At 33.6% G+C, this 20969-nt stretch overlaps 1 protein-coding gene across 1 annotated transcript in view; it reads left to right on the top strand.

The window, feature by feature from the left end:
• The first annotated feature begins 1569 nt into the window (after positions 1–1569).
• Positions 1570–20969, top strand: part of LOC129975218 (uncharacterized) — a 164840-nt gene continuing 145440 nt past the window's right edge. Inside the window, exon 1 of the mRNA XM_056088213.1 lies at positions 1570–2965. The gene's annotated coding sequence lies outside the window, so the exon portion shown is untranslated. The remainder of the gene's footprint in view (positions 2966–20969) is intronic.

Raw genomic sequence — 20969 nt, 5'->3', positions numbered from 1 at the left:
GGGAAGAATTATTGTTGAAAAGTCGGTAAAGCAATTGCTCAAAGTAGAGCGATGTCAGATTTATTACTTCGAATAACGAGGAGCAACTGGCCATCAGTTTGAAAGAATTTATATCTTGCAATTGCACGCCAAGAAAATCTGATTGTTAAAGGAACTTGGAAGGTGCTTCGAAATTAAAAGAGTTAATATCTAAAGTGTAGATATATATGAAATTTGGAATTAAATTCGTCAAGCAATTGAGTCTGTTACTGTGTTCTTTGAAACGCATATAAATATGATAATTCAAAAATTAACAGCCTAGATAAAAGAAATTTGGTTTCAGTATATTGTATTTAAATCGCATATCTTTATTAAATTTTGAACCGCATCTGTCAAAGGGTGGACTATCTTTCGTTACTTTTACAAACATGTAAAGGCTATACTCAAAAACGAAATGACTTGAATTTATGAAATTTTGTATGTGATCTTGTGACTAATTGTAGCTCTATGTCAAATTTTCATTATAATCTCTCCAAAAATAATTGCCCACAATACATATTTGGTTTTCTGGTACTTGCGTATTAACTGCACTCAAGCTGTTAATTGTTTAAAAAATCGCCAAAGATCGCATCATAATATAGTCTTTCGCAGCTTCTGTTCGCCAATTGGACGCAGTTAATAATACACAAGAGATAACTTTTATTTTATTACCTTTTGAGAGATCATGGATATATTCGATTCGATTACACAAATAAATATACTATTGAGTTTTTGAGTTATTAAGAACTAAATAAACTAAGGGATAGGGAATTGCCAACAGAATCTTAGTTCAATGTCAATTTTTGGTTCTAATAGGAAAAAAATGTCGAAAATCATACTCGGTTTTTTTTTTTTTTTTTTTTTTTTTTTTTGTCTACACTACATGGAGCACAAAGCACTCCATATTGTGTTTTTATACGAGAAAGTCAAGTAGAAAACATTTCAGCTGCCTTTTTTTTTTTCTACATTCTTCAATCTTAGGTTTTTACATATTAAAATTCCCTATATTTTTATATACTAAATTACCTCCAATTAGACTTCGCACTTTCTAAGATCTTTTCAGTGTTAAACCACCTGTTTTATTCTATATTTCACTTTAACCTACCAATCTATTATTAATCAAATTCTGCAAGAAAAAATTTATATCTTAAAATATTTAAACACATTTTGGAAAAATATAATTTCTGCATTGCAACGTCATATGAAAGTTCTCATACTATCCATCCTAATTCACTACGATAATTTATATCTAATTTTTTCCGCAGTTATAACTTTTCTAAGAATTCATTTCATATTCCGCTGATGTAATCTGCAATTCAATTTATCATATTTTCGCTTTTACCCGAAATTTGTCTCAAACAGTTTCTGTTTCCTGGCATTTACAAGCTTAAGCATTAGAAAACAAAGATCGTATCCGGCAGAAACTAAAAGAATAAATAAAATACCCGAGGTATTTTTAGTGGTAGATAACAGATGGCGCTCACTGAAGCAGCAATTTCCGATGACGGGACCAGCGAATTTCAAACAGCCCCTAGGCTGAAACTTTCTGTCGGTTGCTATGTCAACCGGCTCTCCTCTTTCGGAAAAAAGAATTCGTCTCATCACCAGTTGCGTCGCGTGCGTGTTTGCCGAGGTTTTCCCTTTCGCTAAAAATCGTCTGCACGCTTTTCCCAAAATGAGGTCCTGATCCTGACAGTTCATAGGTCGAATGTTTTTATCTTTATCCTACTTTCTCGGTAGTACTTCAAACCCTGGAGGGAGGGAAAAATCGGACGGATTTAGTGTTTTTCTATTTTTTATTGTGCTGACTTGTGAAGTTTCGCTATATTTATAACAGACCAGGACACCTTTGCATTGTTGATATCATTAATTCTCGGTATCGGTTCAGATAGCCGAGATAGTAGCAGAGCGTTCTTATTTCACGACAGCATTTGTAAAAAAACAGCGAGTGGTTCGAACGTTTTCGAAATCAGTTGTTCGAATAGTTGTTCATTTAATTGAGTCGAATCTAATATTTTGTGATAGAGCCGTTATCGTGAAACAGTTCTTGTTCTTTAAGAACAATTTTTTATAATTTGCATTTTATTCTGAAATAATTCTTTGAGTATTCATCTGATTGTGATGATAATTCAATAATTTCTGAGATTACCGGTATTGAGAAAATTCATATTCATTCAGAACAATTCTTGATGTGTATTTTATTATGAATTTTTGTTTATTGTCAATGAAATAAAACGTAACGTAAAAGGTTTGATGTCGTCAAGAGAAGAGTTGTTAGTTTTGCTATTTGAAGAATGCGTGAAAGAACTTAGAGGACGCCTTGTTAATTTCAAAGTCGAAAATAAATTTTAACCTTGCTTTGTTCCGTGATCAAGATGGACCCTTTTAACAGAAAACAACATGCTTCTCCTGAGGGTGCTTCGAAAAAAATTAGATCAAGGATATGATTCTCGAGAATCCCAGTTAATTTGTTTCCAATGATGGATACACATTGTTAGCATAAAAGAACAAAGAAAATTGTCCAGTTTAATTTCAAAGACCGCACCCAAACTTTTCTTCTTCTGTATCGCGGAGATTTCACTGCTTCACACTATTTATTATAATTTTTATTCTTTTCGTTTTCGCCCTAGGATTAAACGCGATCAACGAAATAGCAAAAAGAACTGATTCGACCGCTTAGAAGGCCTCACGAACCTAGCGAAGACTGTGAGTGAAAAAATAAAAGCTACAAATAAACGTATTTGTGTTTTGATTTTTGTTTCTTAGCTTTGAGAAATAGTTCGCGGGCAAATAAACGTTTTCACTTCGTCAACAAAGAGAAGAAAAGAGTTACGCAGCTTGTGTGGTTTCTGATTTCAAATGCACAGATTACGTGTGAAATGTGGACAGTGTTTATGCATGAATTGGCAACTTAAGTGTTGATCGAAAATTCTCGGTTTGGAGACCGGTGAGTTCATTTATTTTTTGTTTTAATTTAATTGTTACTATAATTAATAAAACTGTAAAACTAATATAATAATTTGTCATTTATCTGTGCAATGATGGAGGAATTTTGTGATGGCTAGCTGATTAATTTTTTAAACTGTTGATAAATATTTTAAAATGGAAGTAAATTTTTTTTTGCTAATAAATTTTAATGGGAAATATAAATTTACTAATAATTAATTTAAATCTAATCTTTTTATCATCGTTTATTTAATGGAAATTCTGGAGTATTTTTAAATATATTATGTATTGAATTTAGTATAAATATTTGAACATTTGTGATTATTCGGCATTTGTCTATTTTTTGACATGCCATCACTTTTATTATATTTTATATTTTATTTTTAACTATTTATTTATTTTGAAAATGGAATGCAGATATGGAATGGAAATAGCAGTTTTATTTTATTTCTCCTATGATTATGAAAATTTTTCATAAAATTACAATTATTAATTTTTTTATTGAATTTTATATTATTTTACTGCAAATGTTAAATGAATGCAAAATTAATTTTATTTCGCTAATAATATTTCAAATTACATAGTTGCTGTAAGTATTATGTACCTGATATATAAACACTAAAGGCGATCTATAAGTGGAGAAATTGTTGTATCAGTCTAATAATTATTTAGTATTTTAGTTAAAAAAATAGGAAAGCATATTATTAGTTTTTTATTCAGTGTTCTATTCAAAGATGGATAAAAGATATTGAAACTCTATAAATATCTTATTTTTGTTTTTGTTTTTTTTGTATTCAAGACCAGTTCTGCGAACTTGAAATGAAATTTCATAAGAAAAAATCGGATGTTCAGGTTGTTATTTTAAAACAACAGATTGAGTTATCATTAAAATACGTGGTACATGCAGGACGCAATTGCAAAAGCCCTTATTCGAAAAGAGTAATCTATTCAATATTTATGCCAACTAAATACGGATTCTAATTAATTCATCAATTACGTTGCAACAATAAGTTATGTCCAAACCGCTTATCATAGGATGACAGATTCGATTTCAGAACAGAATTTGGGTCGAAGACACTTCAGAGAATCCTTTGTTTCTCAGACTCATCAATAATAGATTCTTTTTTTTTTTTTTGTATATAATTTATTTCATTTAAAACAAGCCCGATAAACTCTGACCTTTGGTAAAGATTACTTAAGTAATATAAAATGTCGTCAATGCTAATTGCTTACAAATGGTATCATTTTGAATCAACAACTGTTCTGGATTTCACGTTCCAGTAATTAAATTTCATTAAGCGGAACGTGCAAATGAGAAATGGTTTCAATTTGTTAATTGTTTTGAAGATTAAAAGATGCTTAATCTGATAATTTTGTACCAAGGTATCAAATAGTTGCCAAAGGTCTAATAAAGAAAAATTGATTGATGGCCGGCCTTGATTTATTGGCCTGATTTTATGATTAAACGAAATAGAAAAAATGAATTTAGACGAAAACTTTCAGGTACTGTATAACTAAACTCCCCAAACCTTTCTCGCATATTCTCTAATAAAGGTGTCATCCTAGAGAACGCCTTGCATGGCATTGGCGTACAGTAGTTAAGAAGTATTAAACATCGGAATGAATTTAGCATTTTTACTGAGTCTATCGAGTTATCCTTGGTGAATTTTTTAGCGATTCATCCCTGGCATGAGGTTAATAGTAACTGAAAATCGAATTTATGTTCTATACAAAATTTTATTAAGCGATTCAAAGAAACATTTTATCTAGAGCTACACTTGCAGCCACAAAATCACTTACCGAATTTCGCATATTTAAGTCACGGTGTTTTTAAGCTATCTTATTTACATGTTTCTGAAAGTACGATCGATAGACGTTCAACCCGTGGTTGGATTTGGTTCAAGTTTTGATAGGTGTTTACACTACAGATGTTAAATCTATATACCAAATTTTATCTATTCGACTCTCTTTTTTTTGTAGTAATTCGGACAGCTGGACAGAGATATTTCCCCTGAACAGATTTTACTCAAAATTTGATAGAAATATCCAAATTTCATTGGAAGACCGTATACCAAATTTCACCCGTCTAGCTCAAAGCATTTTTTTTAGTAACTTTAGTTACGGATTGATAGACGGATATTTCCCTAAAAGGTGTTTTTCGAACTAAGAGAGATCTAAAACGTGGATATTCTTCGAAATCTTGAGTTCGAATTTTTCGACAGTTTCTATACTTTCACTACACATACGAGAAAGTAAAAAAGTGGAAGAGGCTATTGAATTTTTACTCCATTTCTTTTTACTCCATAAAATTTCTTTCGAAAAATCGAGTGTTGCTTTTCATTAGGAAGATTCAATACTTTGTGAATGGAAAGGGTCGGAAAGTATTCTGTAAAAAAGAAAAATGGCCGGTAAGTTAAAAAATTTTGCAACGCCTGTTATCAGTTATGAAAAAACATTGCGAACAGTTCAAAATAGATTAAACTTATTGAGAGGGACAAAATCTAATATGAGCAGTCGCTGATGATGATGAATCTCGTTTAAAAACATAAAATATTCTTGCATAAATATATTCAAGAAATAACTCTGTAAAAAGTATGATTTGCAGCATAATCAAGAAAATATTGGTAAAGATATCTTGAAATTTTACTCTAAATAACTCTTTATTCTTTTTTATGTGTATTGACATTCTATTTACACCATTAGCTTTGTAATATTTTTTTTTATTAAATGTATTAAATTATTTCTACTGTAGAAATTATATATAATAAATTATTTCTACTATATATTTTTTCTACTATAGTACAGCATAATGTAATAGATTTCTAATATTTTGCAACAAAGCTACTTTGTTCGAAAAAATTAAAAAACAAAAGTGGTTTTATAATACGCAATGCATAGCTAAGATTTTGCGCTAAACATTTTCATCTCTGATGACACATGTTGTGTACTATTATGTTATTTACATCATTTGCTCAAAGATAAGTACATTAGTCACATGACTACATGATTCTTCATATGTCTATTTTTAGCTGGATTTTCAACATTTGAAAACGTTAATACTAGTGTAAGAATGATACAATGACCATCGTAATTATTTTCAAGATAATCTGCTTTTGACAGCCAGAAAATACATGAACAAATCTGAATAACCTTATCAAACCAGAAGGTGTGGTCACTTCAAAACTTTCTCGCATATTCTTGCTTATGTATATATTCTAATTGACGTACAATAATTATGAAATATTAACCTTTTGGCGTGATTTTAGTATTTTGATTGAATCTGTCATGTCATCCCTGTCTATTAATCCCATATATGCGGTATTCGAAAATCAAATTTGTGTTTTAACCAACCGATTGAGACAAAAATTTGAGGCCGCGGTGGCCAGGTGGTAAGATCTCAGCTTGTGAGCCGTAGGGTTTTAGGTTCGAGACCCGATTCCACCGAAGAACCGTCGTGTAAGGGGTCTGTTGCACGTTAAATCCGTCATGTCAAACGTCCTCCTGCTGCTATGGTGTGGCATGGTGAGAGTGGGGGGGGCAGTTGAGTTGTCGTCCTCGTCATCTGACCGCGGTTAAACATTACGAGGTCCGTCCCAAAATAGCCCTAGTGTTGCTCTACAACGGGACATTAATATAACTAAACGAAACTAAAACGAGACACAAATTTGACAAATGCAGTCACAAAATTTCCTATCAAATTTGATATATTTGTCATTGCTTTCTTGAATTATCGTGCTTACATGTTTCTGAAATTACAGACAGACAGACGGACGGTCAATCCTGCATTGGATTGGGGAGTGATCTCATCAAAACTTTCTCGCTTTCTTTCTAATAAACTTATCATGTCAAAGAACGTCTTACACAACATCGGCATTCGACAGTTACAAAATATTGACCTTTGGCGAGAATTTAGCATTTTTACTGAATCTATCGTGCCATTCTTGGCAAGATTTTTGGCGATTAATCCCTGGCATTTGTGTTTTATGTACGGTTTTCTCAACCGATTGAAACAAAAATTTGACATGAAATTGCACTTGTAGTTAAATAAAATCCCTTTGCCAAATGTGATATATTTAAGTCATGGTGTTTTTGAATTGTCACTGAAAGTATACAAAAGTATGGACCGACAGACAATCAATCCGGGATTGCATTTAGATCAAAATTTGAGAGGTTCCAACACTATAGATTTTAAATATGTGCGTCGAATTTTACCCATCTAGCTCTCTTCATTTTGTAGATATCGTATTAACTTATATTAGAACAGCCGGACAGACAGACTTCCTTTGAAGGGATCTTGTTCAAAATTTGATAGAAAATAACAAATTTGGTGTGAAGACCGTATATCAAATTTCATCCGTCTTGCTGAAAGCGTTTATCAGTTATCTCTGTCACAGGCAGACGGACATTTTCCAGAACTGTGTGTTTCGAACTCAGGGAAATCTGAAACGTAGAGATTCATCAAATTCGCCGGGTTCGAATTTTTTTCGAATACTTTTTCTATGCTACGTATACGGGAAAGAATAAAATAAAAAATAACACTAGATGTTTTTATCCAGAAAACAATCATCATCATTCTAAGAAAGGCAAGTTATTTTCCTGAAACCACAAAAATTCTATGAAGACACCAAAAATCATCCCTCAGACTTTCTACCAAACGAACTCATTTCGGCTAAGAAATAAAACAATCTCAGGAAAAACTGTATTTTTGAATTTTCCGAAAGTGATTCGATTCGGTTTGACCTTTCATCTGCAGGAGATTCCGTATGTCAGATAGTATCATCGGCAGAATCGCGATTCTATCTGACTCGTGATACGAAATCACGACTTACCTTTCTACAGACGTCATAAAAACAAAATACAAATATGGTCTACTATTCCAGGATTTTCGTGTAACAATCTTTGAAAAGTGTTGAAATTTGAAAGTCCCTCGTTGATTTCAACTATATGTTTGTGGAAATTCTAGGTAGTGTTAGTAAAGAAAGTTAAAGTAACCATATTTTTTGAACTATAGTCAATGATGTTTCAGAGTAGGGGTGTTTCACAATTTGCTGAACCATATGATACCTCGAACTTATTAATAAGTAATAAAACTTTTTAATAAATATTTCGTACTTCAATTTTAGAGATTCGTAATTATATTTATTATTACAAACAAACCATGATTTTCTTAACAACACGGTAAAAAAAAGCAAAGGTAAAGCCTAAGAAATGAATTTGAATCTTTTAGCAGATTTTAATCGGGAAGAAAAGTTGTATTTTTTCCTTTCTCTCCAAAACCTTCTGGAATATTGTTCTAATTTCGATGTTTTCCCCTTCCCCATCGAGATCGCGGTGGCCTTGTGATAAAGTCTCAGCTTCGGAAGCGGAGGGTTTCAGGTTCGAGATCTCATTCCACCTGAAGAACCGCCGTGTAAGCGGGTCTGTTGCACGAAAAATCCGTCGGGATCAAACGTCCTCTTGCTGATGTGGCGCGGAAATTTAGAGAGGGGGATGCCAGCTCAGGTGTCGTCCTCGTCATCTGACCTTGGTTCAAAATTACGAGGTCCGTCTCAAAATAGCCCCAGTATTGCTTTAAAAACGGGGTGTTAGTATAACTGAACTCACCATGAACCTCGATAATAAGATTCTTGGTTTTGGACAAAGGCCATGAATGCTCAGATTTTTATTTTCACACATCAAAATTGTGAGCTTCATAGTATAATAGAGAAAACTGATACTCGTACATCAAATGCTTGCCATTGGTGAACAATAATTACATCGATCTTTGGCATAATCTGACATTTTCATGGAATCTAACGTGTGATCATTAGTGGTTAATCGCTGACAGAAGCACCGGAAAATCCAATATGTACTTTCGATACTACTCTCTCGCTGCTATGAAACTGATGTTGTAGACTTCTCCATGTATAATGAGCACATAAAATTAATTGTTCATTAATTGAATTCCTCTCTATACAATTTTTATTGCAAGAAACTTTATGTGAAAAATAGCCGTAAGAAAATTGCAAAAGATGTAAACCTCTTTGTCTATCTATAATCATGTACCCAAATGAACCTCGCAAAATTCTTCTCGTCGTATTTGTACGCTGAATATTCCAAAATTAATTCTTTATGAAAGTGTGGCGGATCGTGATGAGCGAGGATAGAATCTGGGACCTTGTGTTCGCAGTCCAGTAACATGACCACAATACAAAAGCAATTTCCCGTGCAGCGTAGCTGTTAACTGGCTTATAAGCTTTCATAACAGACTCTCCCTCCAGTGAGTCGCAGGTGAGACGAACGATATGGCTGTTGAGTGGTGATGTATTAACTGTTGAGCCTAATGTGCCTGTACCCATTTGAGTAGCGCCAGGCATTATGGCGAGTGTGTGTGGGTGAGTGGTTGATGTTGCTGCATCAAATGAGTCTAACGACTTTGGGTTGTTGCGGCCTTTTTGTGTTGCTACGTCAAGTGAGTCTGACGACTTTGGGTTGCTGTAGGTAGATGGCGCCACAACAGCTGAACAGTTGTAGGTTCATCGTCCAAGGTCACCAATGTAGCGGATTTTTGATGAGCGAGGAACGAACCTGGGATCTTGTGGTTCGCAGCCCAGTAACATGCCCACAATACAAAAGCAATTGCTCGTGCAGCGTAGCTGTTAACTGGCTTATAAGCTTTCCCTACAAAAGAAAGAGTTTGTTTTAAAAAAGGTGCGATGCAGTCATACTGTAGCTTTCTGAAATTACTTACAATACATAACGGCCATATAGTCTAATCCTAATTACAAACAATAATTGAAAAATAACTATTATAATCATTCATATGGTTGCTTCAGTAGATTGTAAGGATGCTCATAAAATTTTTAATCAAACCACTTATGTCAATAAATTTCAATATGAACACCCATGGTAGCTCGAAGAATGTCAATTCCAGTTATCGTCACGTATTGTTCTACATTTCAGCTGTCACACTGGAAACAGCTTTTAGTATCATAATTTTGAGCGTATCAATATCGTTCGTTAGAGTTGCAAATACTCTGCCGTTTATGTAAACTCAAAATTGAAACTCATAAATTTGAATTCATCGTGTCAAGGAAGGCACTGAACTTTTTCTTTCGCAGAGGCCATTTTGATAACAATTGAATTTAAAATAATTATTTCTGCATTAGTTGCACTGTCTGATGGTTTAAAGAGAATTAAGAAAATAAAATTTCCATATTCAAAAGTTAAAATAGTATATTCTATTAGCTCTTTTGTAATTATTTTTGGTGAGACTTTAAGGGAAAGACTTTATGACCACGCTGTATTATTGCCTTTTTCTGAGTGAATATAGCTTCATCTAGATTAACATCCCATTTTGAAAAATGGATCTCGTACTTTAACAAAGAGAATAGTATCCGAGCTTTCTTCTCCAAACTTTGACTAAACTTTTGATGATATTTGAACTTCAACGATTTAACATAAGCTAGGCTATAATACATAGTAGACCTTTTGTGGAATTGAGTTCTGTGGTGAAAGATTATAAGCCAATTAACAGCTACGCTATTTGAGCAATTGCTTTTGTATCATGGTCATGTTACTGAACTGCGAACCACAAGGTCCCAGGTTCTATCCATCGCTCAATCCAATTCGCTGTATTGATGACCTCGGACGATGAACCTTCAACCTTCGTATGGCTGTTGTGGCGCCCTCTACCCACAGCAAACCGAAATCATCAGACTCACTTGACGCAGCAACACAGAAAGGCCGTAGCAACCCAAAGTTGCCAGACTCACTTGACGCAGCAACAGCAACCACTCACCCACACACGCTCACCATAACACTTGGCGCTACTCAAATGGGTACAGGCGCATTAGAATCAACAGCTAATACATCACCACTGAACAGCCATATCTTTCGTCTCACCTCCGACTCACTGGAAGTAGACTCTGTGGTGAAAGCTTATAAGCCAGTTAACAGCTACGCTATTTGAGCAATTGCTTTTGTATCATGGTCATGTTACTGGACTGCGAACTACAAGGTCCCAGGTTCTATCCTCGCGCAATTCAATACGCCACAGTCTCAAACCCGCGACTCTCTGGTCCCGTTACTTAGACTCTGACTCGAGGCTATAGAGGCCTGAATTGAAGTAGAACAGCAAAGAAAATAGCTTATTGGAGAATAAATCTTTATAATTAATATTTATTGAATCAAGCCTTATTGGTATAATTGGTATCCAAACTGAGCTCAAATTTCGAGCATTGGTATAATTGGCATCATATTAACTATTTGATGGAATTGGAAAGAAATTCAAACACCTAGTAAATGGGAGTTCTTTTACATGTGCTTAAGCGCTTTATATTGAAATAGGGGGATTTGAAATACGTATTAGATTAAGTATATCCTTAAGTCAATGCAAAAATCAGAAGGAATTCAATTGCATAAATCCAACAAGGGTTAATCCTCAAGTTGAGGAAGATTGCCACCTGTGCAATCGGTGATAAAGGGGAACAATGCATTTTGATTCTGGGTACAAGAGATGCACATTGAAATTTCCTCTGTATTTTTGTCTGGAAGGGCAGTTGAATCAACAGGTGTTTGAGATCATTCGGATGGGATTAGACACAATGCATTAAGCATACATTGTTTAGTATATAATTAGAAGGTAAAAGAACATTCCAACATTCGTACATGTATTTGGATTAAATGAAATAATCAACTTATGGAATATCGGTCAGATTACTTTAACGAAATATAAGTTACTTTAAGAGCATTGATTTTAGTCATTTTTTATCGTTTGAATATTTCTTAGCTTTTATATGAATACTTGTTATGTAATGTAATCTCGTCTATTAGCACATTGTATTGTACAGAACTTCCTTATCTTCCACAGCCTAGTGGCTTAGGACATGATATGGTGGAAAAAATGAATCAGAGAGAGAAAGTTGTAGTTTCTATCCTGAAATACAATGCTAGAATAACTTTCTAGTTATTATACAGTATTGTCTAAGAATTAGTATGTCGTATTTTAATTACCAACGGTTACCTATCATCAAGGCATTAGTTGGAGACTTTTCTCTGAGCGGAATCCATTTTCTGGGTAATTTTCATTTGAATATCCTCCAGAATTGCAACCTACCCTCTTAGGTGTGAGCAGATTTCTATTTCAAGCTCTCTGTATGTGCTTCTATGCTATTTCGACCATAGACAATACCATGTTTACCATGAATCTTTCGTTCATGAATTTGGCTAGACATATTAGGTCAAGTAGAATTAGACCTCCTGCCATTATAAATTTACGCTGTTTTTTCAATGCTGTACTATATTGTGTAATATCTTGAGCTACTTAGGCTCTATATAAACACGAAAAATTATAATGCAAGCATGAAAACTGACTTTTGGACTAACATCTTCGATCACTATCAATATCAATGTCTTGGCTGATTAATTTTTAAGAAGAATGATTATTTAGGCCTTTATCAACCGAAGCTATTTTAACTGAGCCAATATATTAAAAAAAACAATGCAAGTGCTCACATTTTTATATTTAGTCTTGCATATGAGAGTTGCTTGCTTCGTAGCAGAGTAGAGAAATGTGAATATGCATTTTGGATTTGGACTGATTGAAATTAAAATTAGATACAGAATTATAACTGTGGTAATAAGATAATATTCCATTTATTTGTGTCATTGCTTTTTTTAAATTATCGCGCTTACATGCATGCAAAAGTATGGACTGACAGACAGTCACCTCTTTAAGGGATGAGGTTTAAAATTGACTAAATAACTGGATTTTAATTTAGTTTAGTTATATTAATATCCAGTTTTAAAGCAACACGAGGACTATTTTGGGACGGACCTCGTAATTTTGAACGGCGGTCAGGTGACGAGGACGACACCTGAGCTGGCACCCCCTCTCCACGTCACATCACACCAGCGGAAGGACGTTTTGCATGACGGATTTAACGTGCAACAGACCCCCTTACACAACGGTTCTTCGGTGGAATGGGGTCTCGAACCTGAAACCCTACGGCTGACAAGCCGAGACCTTACCACTATGCCCAACTGGATTTCCGATTCTAGAACCGTATATTAAATTTTCACTACCTAGCTATTAATTATTATGTTAACATGTAGTTTGAAAGCTGTACACACTTTCTTTGAATAGATTTCGTTTAAAATTTTATATTCTAAATATAAAAAATTATTTTAAAGTCATCATATCAAAGTTTTTATTCGTCTGGCTTGGAGAGTTGTTGAATTGTCATATTCACAAACAAACAGTCAGACATAATTCCAAAAACGGGCTTTTCGGACCCTGAGCGATCACAAATGTGAAGATTTGTTAAAGTCCTGAATTTTTTTGTTACGTTTATAGTATTTCTTCTTGTATTTTACTGTACTTTAATCTAGAATATTCATCGAAAACCTGAATCAAAATGGAATGAAATTTATTTATCCAATTTCTCAAAAGCATTCAAGCGTACTGAAAATGCTTTCAGCAACTTTTCGTCACTCAAGAATGGAATTTATATTCTTGGTCTTTGATTATGATTTCTCTTATAAAAAGAAAAGAACAAAACAAAACATTCCCTGGCTTAAAAATTTTGCTTGACCATTTCAAAGCTGGTTGAATGCCTTTCTTGTTGAAAAAAAATTATTTACAGTAGTTACCACTCAATCGAATCAGAGAGTTGCAATGGTTGCTTGCCTTTGAAGTTGCAGGTATCATGATTTGTAGCCGTGTTTATTTGAAAGAGAGGGTTTAGTTATGGTTGTGACTGTGGCTATTACTTTCAGAGTAGAAATGCTATAAATCATGAATTTATTTATAGGCTATAAATGCTCAACTATAAAGGCAACCCGCCGGAAAATGGTTGTAAAGCAAGCTTTCGAATTCTTCTTTTTCCTTGTCGTCAAGCTAATATTGATATATTTTTTTAACAACACACTTTTAACTACCATGGAATTTTTTTTTTCTTTTCCTTTTCACATATCCGAAACGCTTTTTCTTTGGAGGAGAAAACAGTGAAAGTTGAAGTTAAAATAGGTAGACATCACGGATTAGCTTGGTCAGTTCGGAATTTTAACTATTTATATTGGACCGTTGGCTGCTTTCCGAATAGAAAAGGGAAAGAGCGCAGACTGATTAACTTAAAATTGTTTTTAGCTTGGTCATTACATAAATAAATCTTTTAAAAAAAATTCAAATTTTGTGATTTATAAAATGTTAGATTATAATGTACGCTTATATTGAATTATTTAGATCGTTATTAAACAACGGTGGTTGCGGTGGCCTGGTGGTGAGGTCTCGGTTTTGGCACTGGAGGCTTTCAGGTTCGAGACCCGAACCGGCGTGTAAGAGGGTCTGGTTCAAGTTAAATCAGTCGGGGTCAAACGTCCTTTTGCTGGTGTGGTGTGAAAGTTTGGTGAGGAGGTTGCCAGCTCAGGTGTCAAGTGTCTCTGACCGCGATTCAAAATTACGAGGTCTGCCTTAAAGTAGCCCTAGTGTTGCTTTCAAATAGAATGTTAATATAACTAAACTATTAAATAAATAAAGTTTTAGTAATTATTTTTTGGAAATATTATGACAATGATTTGGGGGGTTCTTTGGAAGCACCTAGGCTCGAGAGTCTTTCATCTGCCGTTCAACAGGAATGAATGGGTTAGTGACAGATAATATCTGTTAAGCAAATTTTTTTTTAAAGTGAGAACAATGCTGCAGGTATGCAAAAATATTATAGATAATTTTAACAATAATTAGGGAAAAGAAAAGAATGAAAAAAAAAATAAGCAATTTATTATGTATAATGTTAAGTTATTATGCCTCAATATTTACATTTGCCATGTTAACCGAAGCTTCACTGGTCAAGTAATGGAGTATTATTGATTCATAAAAAGGTTTATATTATTTTTTACTTAACAAGTCTTGTATAGTTATAATTTTGGATATTATATTTATCTGAAATTTATTATTTACTTATAATCGTTCGTAGTAACTATATAATTGTATTTGGTAGTAAGAAAATAATTAACAAATAATTATGGTTTTAATCTTTTATTTTTAATAAATAATTTATAATAAATAAATAAAAACATATATATTTAATGATATCTCTTAATATAATTAAAAACTTAATTAATGTCCTAATTTTTATCTTAACTTAGCCCGTATAAACCCCATTATTATTTCCTCATCCAGTTCGCATTTTTTTTTTCAATTATTTACAACATGCTGAAACACTTTTTCACGCCTCGTCAAGCTTTACCAAAATCTTCAAGTGTCACAGAAATCTCTATCAGAATCTCCCAGTATAAAATCACTGGGGGAAAAATTTCGATCTCTTTTGCTCTTGTATCGTGATGTATACTGACGCATCTCGTCGCTTCTTTCTTGTATATAAATTATACCTCCCGAAATAAACCGAAGTTTAAAATATTCAAAAGTTTCCTCTTCTATTCGGCCACGCTACTGCTTAAAAAATATGTTTTTCTTATATATGTTCACAAAGCTGCTAAAATAAATAATTTAACTAAAATAAATGCTCAACATGTTGAAAACATGCTGACTGTGAAACTAAATGGACCATTTATTAATAGAGATTAGGCAACTTGCTGTATTTGTTCTAAATTTTTTCCAAAGCCTTGGATTCTAGTTTTACGCAATTAGCTTATTTCAGAAAGATTATTAAAATATATTTCAGGACGTTAAATAAGCAATTAAATTTACCTAAATTGAATTCTCTTTTTTATATTTTGCTATACATTATAAAGTCATAAAATGTATTGGATTAGTAAGACATAGATGAACACAATTTTCAATTCTGCCTCTCGTAGAAAAGAAGTCACTGACTAAACAAGTGTCCATTAAATGAATTAAATATTGTATCGTTATATTTATGCTCATTAGTAACTTAACCATCTCTGATAACCAGGTAGTTCACCGAGATATTTATAGTGCTTAGTTTCAATTAAATCTGTTATGCATAACGTTAGTGGTTTCCTTAAGGAAATGTTTTTAAGCACGAATTTGTGGTATACATGAAGAGGTGTTGTTTTAATAGCCTTACACCTATTCTATTTATAGACTACATAAAAGTACACGCTTCCCAATGAAGATAAATCACGTGGCACATTTCTGCCATTAAAGAATAAGTTTGCGGTAATCCATTTTCTAACTACACTTACGCAAACAAAGAAGCCGAATCCTTGTTTTAGCTTTCACCAATGGTAGAAAGTCCCGTGGTTAAATATTTTATGAAACTATGAAAACGATATAAATTTGTTTGCAACTATGTTATTGTTGTTGCTTATAACACTTGTTACTGACAAGCCCGCTGGCTAAGTCGACGATTTAACCCTTTCTAGGGCCGTGTGAAGTATGCTTCCCACCAAATTTATCAATCTTTGTATGAAATTATGTAGGTTGGCCTAAGTTCTGACAATTTTTTTTTAGTAAAACAGAAACTTAGATGCTTCAGTTCTTTATCTCACACAAAATGATGTGTCTTGATTTGTTACTTAATTATTAATTAACCAAATCAATTAATTAATCAAATTAAATTTATCTAATGAATTAAATGAATCCCTTCCCTTATTCTAATTTCATGCCTAAAAATATTTTAACATAATATGACAAGAAAAAAATGGCTCTTTAAAGGGTTAAGCCGAGTTTTTGCAGAAGATTTTGAGTGGTAAAGGCCCCTGAGCATCCGAAGGCAAAAATCTGACTTTTAGCTCATATGAAAATGACACTCACACAATCGCTTGCACAACCCCTTTTTACAGGGGAGGGGGGGGGGTGCTCTTTACACACATCACAGATAAAGCAAAAAGTAAAGAACAACCATGCTCGAACCAGGATTCGAAGCCGGGACGCCTAGATCACGGGGAAGACGGACTACCCCTAGGCCAGGACACCGGCGCTTTCAACAATAGAATCAATATTTGACAATTACTTAAATAATATTTTTGGAAAATCTCCAAAATTCAGGAAAAATAGGCATACCATTTGATTAGCATAATATATTTTAGCATCTGTGAACATGATAACTCAAAAACGCTTTGAGCTGGACGGATGAAATTTGGTATCTTTCATTAATATTTGGTCTTTTCATTAATCTTATGGGTTTCTATCAGGTTTTGAATTGTATACATTCAGAGGAAGTCCGTCCGTCCGATTGCTCGAATATAAGTTGACATTATAACTCTAAAACGACGAGCTATGCGGATGAAATTTAGTACACAGATTTATCAACTAAAATGTTGATATGTATCAAATTTGGAATAAAATCTGTCAACGCGTTGATCGTTTATCGATCTTAACTTTAATATGCATATAAATGCAATAATTATAAAGCACAGCAAACTAGGCCAATGGCATTTGATTCGCAGTTTTAATATCTAAATTTAGAACTTTATCGAATTTGGAACCACTTATGCGAAAGGATTGATCGTCCCCTCGGTCTTTTCTCTCACAAGCATGTACAGTGTACATTGTACACGCATTAAATCAAAGACTTAAACATGTAAAATTTGGTAGGTGACCTTGGGATTTTAACTGTAATTCTGAGTCAAATTTTGGTTTTAACTAATAGGAATAAAGACATGTTAATTTTTGACCTCTGTATCAGTGATGAGAATTAAACGTCAAGAATCACATGCTATTAAGCTCTTTAAGTAACTATCCTTCACTAATGGTCTGCAGAGTATACAAGTCGGCGTCCTGGCCTAGGGGTAGAGCGTTTTCATCGTGATTTGGGCGTCTATGGTTCGGGCATGGTTGTTCTTTACCCTGTGTCCCATCTGTGAGGTGTGTGAAAGAACACTCCCTGTAAAAAGGGGGTGTGCAAGCGATTGCGTGAGTCTCATCTTCATATGAGCTAAAGTCAGATTTCTGCCCTCGGGTGCTCAGGGGTCCTTACCTTCAGAAGCTACTACACCCCTCTTTTCCCGATCTCTTGTCTTCGTTTGAATTGGTGTTCAGTCCAAAAAGGGTAAGCAAAAGCAAGAATATAAAGTCATATAAGGGCGAGCACGTGAGAAAATTACGGGGAGACCTCTCGTACTAGCTTCCCCCCCCCTGTGGTCATGAGAAACGATACTACGGCAAGTACACGAGAAAAGTTAAGCAAAACGACGGAAAATGTTAAATAAAAATTTTCTACGTTAAATATTAAAATTCGATACGTTGAGTCAACATAATGTGCATATTTTTTGCGAAATTTCATGGTTGTAAGTATGATAGGTTCATTTGGACACCGCAGACATATTCTGTTTTATAAGTATAGATGAATTTTAGTGAATGATTCTCTAAATTAGGACAAACAGATTACATAAAGCTGAATTCAAAATAAAACGCTGGTTAGATATTCAAATCTTAGACGCAGCTCTTTATAAGCGTTGTGGGAACAGCATTTGAAGTTAATATTCTCTCCAAGAATAAGAAATAATTTGCGACCAATTCTGCAGCAAAATCTGCTTATTTTATGATATTTCCTATGTTCGCGCATATGGAAGGAATGCAGGGATGAGGTATCCGAGTGTCATTTTTGGATGTCTCGCGAAAATAGAATGTTAACACGATTGTTTTGTTTTTGAGGTGAAATAAGATGGAAAGAAGAATACAAAGATTTAACCTTGAAAAATCATTGGATAACCTCTATTTTTGGTAGTTTGATGAATTATCTTTCAATGTGAAACCCCGTGGTTCACATAAAACTATCTTAAAAATTAATTTTCAGATTTTTGCCTGCGTGACGTTTTACCTACTAATCAATAGGAAACACAGTAGGCTCGGAGTGGTGCTAATGATGTACTGCATCCATGTTAGTACATCATTAATTGGAATACTAGTTCAAAATTATAACTTTGGTGAAATTCTTATTGTATTGATAGACAGCAAATATCAAATCTTTTTAAGAGATTGATTCATTTTCAGATTTTTGTTGGTTTCTCTTCACCTTGTACTTATCAATCTATAAGGCAACACAGTAGGTTCGGAGTGGGGCATGCCATGTTAGCACATCATTAATTGGAATGCCTGTTCAATATTGTAATGAAACTTGATCTAACTTGCTGCGAACTGAATGGCTCCGTGGTAGAATGACAGTTTGCAAGTGCATATGTGACTGCAGGCAAGTTGCCTAAAAATTGTTTCGTTATTGATATGCTTTGTTATTTCTCATTTGTTCTATAATGTTCTTATAATTTCTGTATCTTTTTAAATCTGAAAGATTTGAGTCATTTCGTCTTGTGGATAAAAACAGATGCAAAGTTTAGTTCCTTGAATAAAGTCTCGAGTTGAGATCAGAGAGTGTTATCTTTGATTTTAGTTAACACACCGTTTATCTAAACGGCAATATATTAACTTTGATGAAATTTTTATTGTATTGTTGATGATGTCGTGTCCGCGTTACCACGGAAAGGGGGTCTAAGGGTAAAGACCCCTGAGCACCCGAGGGCAGAAGTCTGACTTCTAGCTCATATGAAGATGAAACTCATGCATTCGCTTGCACAACCCCTTTTTACAGGGGGGCACATTCACACACCTCACAGATGGAACGCACATGAAAAACAACCATACCCGAAGCGGGACTCGAACCCAGGACGCCCAGATCACGGGGAAGACGCGCTACCCTTATGCGAAGATGGCACATATCAAATCTCTTTTAGAGACTATATATTGTAATAAATGTATTTATTCTTATACAAAGGAAAATAGTTTGATCAAAAGTATGTGAGGATATGTAATCTATCAACAGAACAAGATCTTTATCACCCCTTTCTCTCTCTCACACAAAAAAAAAAGAAGAAAAAAAAGAAAGAAAAAGAGACTAGAAATAGAATAGAATTAAGAAATACGTTAAACATATTTGTACACAATGTACTTTTTTATTTTATCAAATATAATTTGTTAAACGTCCATCAACATCATCTGCAGAGTATCAGCAATTTTGATTAAGGATTGTTCGAGATACATCAGACATTTATTAGTTAACAACAATAACATAGTTTAAAAAGCGCAACAGGAATAACAGTTTATTAAATGCTTATATGGATTAACTTCTAGCGATTTTCAGTTTTGTAATAAAAGTTTGAAAAATTTGAGCAATTTCATTCAAATTAGTTTTTACAATAACTACTGTAAATCATTTGCCTTGGCCTACTAAGCGAATTCGAGCAAACTGCTGGGCATGATTTTGATCGCGCTTGAATGAAAATGTTACCGAAAAACTTACAACAGAAAGAATAGTGAAATAAGAAGGAAAAAAATCCCAACAGATTTCTAAATCAAAATGAAAACTATTTTGATCTATTTTCCCTCGCCTGCTTAAGAGGCACGGTCTCCATCGAGAGCAAGGGAGTGTCTTTGTTCTCATGCGTTGGAGTCATGCATAAACTGGTACTTTTCGAGCGTTCTAAAATGCTTTGTAATTAACTTAACAACTTTGGGTTTTAATAGGTTAATAAATTAGAATAATATAAAGTGAGAAGTGTTCAAGAGAGTTGACTATTATTTTAGAGCGGAATTTCTGTTTGTCCAAAAACGAATAAACTTTGCCATGTATAAATCTTATGAACGAATTATATGAATATCATTTTGTTAAAAAACATTCTAAACAGAATGATTTCTATCTTAGATAAGCATTTCAATTTTTATAGAATAACCTTCAAATTTCTTAGGAACATTTTTGAAGGAATGGCAACCATTATTAGAAATTCCGACTTCAAGATTCTTTAAAATATTAAAAAATACTTTGGGATATGCATTTTCGGAATATTTTCACAACATTATTACATTTGCAATAACTTATGGTGTGCTAAGTAGAAAATGTCTGATTGAATGTATTATCCAATGAAATATTGGAAACATGCAGAATTTGGTACCTTTCAAGCTTTAAAAAACTTTTAAATTAATTTTACGAAGATTTTGGGTTCAATATGTTAAAAACAAGAATAGTAAAAGGTGTCCCAAAATTAACGCGAGATTTGAATTTACCAGTAAAGAATTTTTGCAGTAAAGAGTTGGCAACCTTATTAAAATA

Source organism: Argiope bruennichi, chromosome 7 (assembly GCF_947563725.1).
Source record: "Argiope bruennichi chromosome 7, qqArgBrue1.1, whole genome shotgun sequence".
NCBI lineage: Eukaryota > Metazoa > Arthropoda > Arachnida > Araneae > Araneidae > Argiope > Argiope bruennichi.
Note: the sequence above shows the minus strand (reverse complement) of the source record. Positions and strands in the feature narration are given on the sequence as shown.